The sequence below is a fragment of the Colobus angolensis genome, unplaced genomic scaffold (genome assembly GCF_000951035.1).
Source record: "Colobus angolensis palliatus isolate OR3802 unplaced genomic scaffold, Cang.pa_1.0 Scaffold197, whole genome shotgun sequence".
Taxonomy (NCBI): domain Eukaryota; kingdom Metazoa; phylum Chordata; class Mammalia; order Primates; family Cercopithecidae; genus Colobus; species Colobus angolensis.
This window is the reverse complement of record NW_012115121.1, coordinates 860,032-867,228: the sequence shown is the minus strand read 5'-3', so window position 1 is coordinate 867,228 and position 7,197 is coordinate 860,032. Positions and strand designations below refer to the sequence as shown.

General features: G+C 38.3%; 1 pseudogene; it reads left to right on the top strand.

Annotated features, from left to right (window-relative positions):
- The first annotated feature begins 719 nt into the window (after nt 1-719).
- Nucleotides 720-2,267, top strand: LOC105510993 (annotated as a pseudogene).
- The last annotated feature ends 4,930 nt before the right edge of the window (nt 2,268-7,197 follow it).

Genomic DNA, 7,197 nt, shown 5'->3' with positions numbered 1-7,197 from the left:
GCGAGTGCATGAAAGGGTAGCAATTGCATTTAAGGAAGATCAGCTTGTCTGTTGGTGGGGTTGAGTTGAAGGGGACAGGATGAATAATAGGAAACATCCCTTCAATAATAATTAAGGACTTCTCAAAGGGAGAAAAGACAAATAGTGCAGTATTGTTTCCACACATGGTGTGATCAAAGGGTTGGTCCGTGGAACCAATTCAGTGACCTGCTACACAAGGCCTTAGTATAAAAAGTGAAAAGTCCCAGCACTGCTTAAGACAAAGTATCAGAAAGGAAGTTTTTCTTGACCTCAGGGCTGTGAGTCTCTCTTGTGTTGGCATCAATGAGACTCTGGCTTCCTGGGCCATTCCTTTTCTATCTTCACCATGGCAGCCACCATGGGAATCAGTGCAGCAGATGGTGGCGCACAGATTGAAATGGGCAAATGGAAGCATTTTCACTTTGTTTTCTGGGCCTTCATCAACCAGCAAGCAAATGTTAAGCCCTAAAGCCTTAACTAGCTTAAAACTCTCCATCAGTTAGGAGCCTGAAAGATATCTGAATGTCTTGTTTATTCATCGAGAGTTTGTTTTGTAGTGAGAGATGGAGAAGAGTATCCATCAGGCTAGACGGTGTGAAAATCCATCTTCGGTTCTGGTTGCAGAGGAGACACTATGGCAGTTGCCACTACACTGGGGATTTCTGGCTCTTTCCTTTTCACCTTAAATTTGGGTGTCTTTTATGAGTAATCAAAAGCAGCAAAAGCCAACGCTATCAGGCCCAGCATTTTAACACCAGAAAAAGAGATGAAAAAGAGAGGGTTGACCCTACTCAGTTTCAAGACTGTATTATTCAAGGCTTAACTGAAACTGCTACTGATTTGGAAGCAGTAGCTAAGTTTCTTGATGCTTTTCTGGAACAAAACTTGATTACCATCGATGTGCAGAAACACTCATTGACATTCTGGTGGCTGATGGAATGCTGGCCCCAGGTGGTACACTGGCAGATGACTTGATGCATACAGATGTCTGTGTGTTTGCAGCCCAGGAAGACCTAGAGACCATGCAAGCATTTGCTCAGGTTTTTAACAAGTTAATCAGGCACTACGAATACCTGGAGAAAGGTTGCGAAGATGAGGTAAAAAAGCTGCTGCTGTTCTGAAAGGGTTTTTGAGTCAGAGAGGAACAAACTGGCTATGTTGAGTGGTGTTCTTCTGGCTAATGGCATCCATTCTTAATAGCCTTTATAATGAGAATTTGGTTAAAGAAGGGGTTTCAGCAACTTTTGCTGTAAAGCTCTTTAAATCATGAATAAATGAAAAAGATATCAATGCAGTAGCTTCAAGTCTTCGGAAAGTCAGCATGGATAATAGCCTGATGGAACTTTTTTCCGCCAATAAGCAAAGCGTTAAACACTTCACAAAGTATTTTACTGAGGCTGGCTTGAAAGAGCTTTCGGAATGTGTTCAGAATTAGCAATCCATCAGAGCTTGTAAGGAGCTCCAGAAAGAACTTCAAGAACAGATGTCCTGTGGTGATCCATTTAAGGATATAATTTTATATGTCAAGGAGGAGAAGAAGAAAAAACAACATCCCAGAACCAGTTGTCATCAAAACAGTCCGGTCAAATGTAATGAGCACTGTGGAATGCAACAAAAAAGAGGAGCTTGTAGCACAGCAAGCTGTCAAGCATTTAAAGCGATATAGCTCTCTACTTGCTGCCTTTACTACTCAAGGTCAGTCTGAGCTGACTCTGTAACTGAATATTCAGGAGTATTGCTATGACAACATTCATTTCATGAAAGCCTTCCAGAAAATAGTGGTGCTTTTTTATAAAGCCGTAGTCCTGAATGAAGAGCCCATTTTGAAGTGGTATAAAGGTACACATGTTGCAAAGGGGAAGAGTGTTTTCCTTGAGCAAATGAGAAAGTTTGGAGAGTGGTTCAAAATGCTGAAGAAGGATCTGAATCTGAAGCTGAAGAACGTGACTGAAATTTGAAACTACACCCTCTGTAAAACAAACAGGAGCAGTAGATAAAATGTCATGTCTCATGTGTCCTGGTTCTTACATCTTCCTACCTCCCTGTATTAAGCATGACATAAGGGCTTTCATGGCAAATTTTATTTTAACTGTTTCTATGGTTGCTGGAAATGTAGTTTCTAAAACCATGTTTTAAGTACCTACAGGAGCTATAGATTTGAATCTAATGTTGCATTAGTCTTATCAGTTATCTTCTACCTCCTGTATTTTCTACTGTAATAATTCCACAATGAACAGTTCACTTTATTCCCTATTCCCTGGGTTTTCTTTTTTTTTTTTTTTTTTTTAGACGGCGTCTCGCTCTGTGGCCCAGGCTGGAGTGCAGTGGCCAGATCTCAGCTCACTGCAAGCCCCGCCTCCCGGGTTTACGCCATTCTCCTGCCTCAGCCTCCCGAGTAGCTGGGACTACAGGCGCCCGCCACCTCGCCCGGCTCATTTTTTGCATTTTTTAGTAGAGACGGGGTTTCACTGTGTTAGCCAGGATGGTCTCGATCTCCTGACCTCGTGATCCGCCCGTCTCGGCCTCCCAAAGTGCTGGGATTACAGGCTTGAGCCACCGCGCCCGGCCATTCCCTGGGTTTTCTATAAACAGTTTTCAAGATATGATTTGGTTACAAAATGATTTATTATAAAACTTCTGTTTGCAAATTAAACTGTGAAAGTATCCAAAGTCTCAAAAGGCAATGATTTGTGTGATAATATGCCTTGTCCAGAGCCCTACTCATCAGTGAAAAACCCATATGTAATAATCGAATTTATTTAACATGAATCTTGAGTATGTGGATCATTGCTTGCAGTTAACTTTTTTCTTTTTGCATTTTTAACTCCAGATGTCCTAAAGCGCAATTGTTTGCTCTCTGGGTTTTACCCTTAGAGAAGCCATGGAGAACAGACTTGAAATGTTTTGGAAATCAAAATGTGGCAGAGGTGGTGGGAAGAAGAAAGATGAGCTTTTTCCCCTTGAGAAACTTCTGCATTTAGTTTGTGTCTTTCCAGGCAAAACAAATGGCTATTTTTTTATACAACCATTTTCAAATGAACCTTAGAAAAGTCTTTTCGTATAAGGTATTTTATGCACAGAATACACTTAGATTGATAGGAAAGAACTCGTAAAGGAGTTTGAGTAAAGAAAATGACTGATACACTAAACCCAGTAAAAACTGTTGAAAATGTAAAGATCAGCATGTACTAATTCGGAATCTAGATATAGCTTAGATTTCCTATTGGCTTAGAGCATTTGCTATAACAAATGAAGTGCAATGACAATTATATATTCCTACTTGGTCATACTGGACTGGCTTCATTCTCTTAACATATTCAGTAATGACTCAAGCCTCTGGCAATTAACATACTCCAGTTGCCATTTTTAATTGCCATGAGCCAAACATTTCTTGTATACAATTGATCCATTCATTTTAATGGCTGCCTGTTTATTTTCATCTTTTCTTGCTGCTACCCATCTATGTGTGTAGTCATCAAGGGGGAAAATGTAGCCACATATTTTATGGAAAGACTTTGTGTTAAAAGTGAACATTTTGAAAGTTTTTAACTGGTGAAAGAAACTAGCCTGGAATAATGTCATCAGAGACTGAGTGGAAATTGCCCCTTTTGAAGGTGCCATTCTTACGAGCCAAAAGTTTGTTGTTTAAAAGTTCATTTTGAGGGAATAACATGTAATATTGTTTGAAATTTGAAAGAAAGGTATAGTAGCCTTAAAAAGAACATTATAACTGAATATTGTGAATGGGGTGAATTTTTTAAATGAATAACTTTGATAAAGTTTTCATGCACTGGCAAAATGTATTCACTAGATTTCTACATAGTGATCTGCTTTTACTTCATAATTTGCAGTTCTCAAAAGACTTTAAAAAAAATAAAGTCCATACTTACACTTAAAAAAAAAAGAAAGAAAATCCGTTCTCCACCTCTTCCTCTCAGTAAGCAATGGCTACCCATTTCCTGAAGCTTGAAGTCCAGGTTTATGCTGGGATTCAAAGCTCTACCCAATCAAATCTGCTCAGACATCTATTGTTATCTCCTTTGTTCCCCTTCATGCCTTTGAACTCCAGTAATCTGAGCCATTATTTGATCCATGTATAAGCAATGTATTTTCTTCTTTCCTTTGTGATTCATTCACTATGTATCTAGATAGTAAGAATGAAGTAGTGAACAAAGCTAAGTTCCTGTTTTCATAGAGTTTACATTCTGGTGAGAGAGACAGACAATAAACATTATTCAATCATCTTTATTTTTGTGTATGTCTAATAGATCACCCTTGTGAACATTTTGTAACCATCTTTCTAGATACTTCTCTATGTATGCATTGCCTCCACACACACAAACATGGAGGCATGCATGCACACACACACACTTTTATATAAATAGAATAAAATTGTACACTTGCTTGTTTTCAACTCAAGAAATTATTTAAAAAATCTTTCCATGCTACTGAGTATTAATATAGATCAACCTTCTTAATGTATGCATAGTTTTCCCTTAAATGTGTAGGCTATAATTTACTTAACTGCCTCTGATAAGCCTTCAGATATTTTCTTTCCTTCTCTATTTTTCAACCTGAAATTCTCTTTCATTCATCAACAGATATTCATACAACTTGAACCCTCATTTGCTTCAGCTATTTGCTCAAATATAAGAAAAACGTTTGCTAAAACCCTATGACATTGCTCTAGGCAATGATTTTTTAGGTTTGATGCCAAATGCTCAGACAACAGCAACAACAAAAGATAAATATGATTACATCAAATGAAAAGTCTTCTGCACAGCAAAGAAACAATTATCAGAGTGAAAAGACAACTTATGGAATGGTAGAAAATATTTGCAAGCCATATGTATTAGTCCATTCTCACAGTGCTATAAAGAAATACTCAAGACTGGGTAATTTATAAAGGAAAGAGGTTTAATTGACTCACAGGTTTGCAGGGCTGGGGATGCCTCAGGAAACTTACAGTCATGACAGAAGGGGAAGCAAACATGTCCTTTACACAGTAGCAGGAAGGAGAAGTGCCAAGCAAAGGGGGAAAAGTTCTTTATAAAACCATCAGATCTCTTGAGAACTCACTGTCATGAGAACAGCATGAGAGTAACTGCCCCTGTGATTTAATTAACTCCCATCGAGTCCCTCCCACAACATGTGGGGATGATGGAAACTACAATTCAAGATGAGATTAGGGTGGGGCCACAGTCAAAGCATATCACCATACATCTGGAAAAGGGTTAATATCCCAGATATATAAAGAACTCAAATAACTCAACAGCAATAAAACAACCCAATTTAAAAATGGTCAAAGGACCTGAACAGACATTTCTCAAAAGAAGATATACAAGTGGTCAACAGATACATTAAAAATGCTCAACATCCCTAGTCATTAAAGAAACGCAAATTAAAACCACAATGAGACATTATCTCATACATGTCAGAATGGCTATTAACAAAAAGATGAAATTTAACAAGTGTTGGCAAGAATGTGCAGAAAAAGGAACTCTTGTACCCTGTTGGTGGAAATGTAAATTACCACTGCTACTATGCAAAACAGTATGGAGGTTTCTCAAAAACTGCAAATAGAATTATCGTATGATCCAGCAATCCCACTTCTGGGTATATAGCCAAAAGATTTGAAATCAGATGTTAAAGAAATATCTGCACTCCCATGTGCATTGCAGCATTATTCACAATAGCCCAGTTATGGAATCAAATTAAGTATCCATCAATAGATGAATTGATTTAAAAAATGTGTTATAAACACAGGAAGGAATATTACTCAGCCTTGAAAAGGGGAAATTATGTCCTTTGTGACAACATGGATGAACCTGGAGTACATTGTGCTAAATGAAATGAGCCAGGCACAAAAAGGGAAATACTGCATTATCTCACTTACATGTGGAAGCTAAAAAATTGAATATGTAGAACTTGAATTGGTTCTTAGAATGGTGCTTAGTTGAGTCTGGGGAGTGGGAGGAATGGGATATGTTGGTCAAAAAACACAATGTTCAGTTAGACCCGAGGAGTAAGTGATAAGTATTTGAGGTAATTGATAGATATTTCAATGAGTTTGAGTCAGTAATTCCACTTGGTATACATATATCATTTGGTACCCCATAAATATATACAATTATAACGTCACTATCCAATTTCAAAAAGAGAGAAGCCTTCCATAAGCAGCCTGTGTAATATAGTGCCTTCCTTGTCCCGTTGTCTTGTTTTAGTTTCTTTCAAAATATAGACCTGAAGGAACTGAGGGTTCAAGTCATTTTGACTGTCTACTGATAAATGAAAGGGCATTATGACTGTCTACTGAAAAATTTTGAAGGAAAATATGAAAGGTCACTGAGCTGGTTGTGGAAGAACTGAGACTAGATAGCCGAGCTTCTGACTTAGTCAAGGTTTTTTTCTGCCTTAAACACACTGTTTTCAAAAGGAAGAAATTTGTCTCCTTAAATTAATGCTTTGCTGTCTTCCCCTTAGAATATAGATAGTACTCATCAATCTTTGATGTGCATATGAGTCACTTGGGGATTTTGTTAAATGCAGAGTCTCATTCAGAGGGTCTGGGGTGGGTGGGAGATGCTGTATTTCTAACAAGATCCCATGTGTTATGCAATGCTGCCAGTGTATGGATCACTTTTGGAGGCACAAGAATCCAGAAGTTCCTACATGGCTAAAATTTTAGGAAGATTCCTCAACTCCAGCTGCTTTGCCTCTCTTGGGCTCTACATTCTTTCTTCCTTCCCCATTGTTGCCTGGATTGCTTAATCTCTCTCATTTTCAAGTTTGCTCTTCCTATTTAAATGATTCTCTGGGCTTCTATCTCTGAATCAGGGTTTTGCTCCCATGTGCTTGCCACAAATTTGGTCATTTACAATGATATCTTTATCACCCACCATTGGGTTTACATTAGAATTGCCTGGGGAGATTCTTAAAAACAAACAAACAAACAAACAAACAAAACAAAAACACTGATGCTAGGGTCACCAAACCAATTAAATAAAAGTTTCTAAAGAGAGAGTCCAGGCACAAATAATTTGAACATTCCGAGTGGTTCCCATATGCAGCCACGGGTAAGAACCTCTAAACTCTAGATAAGTTGCAAATATTGCCAGTAGCTGAAGTCTCTCACCTGAGCTCCCTCCATGAACCTCTTTCAAGTTACATGCCAGT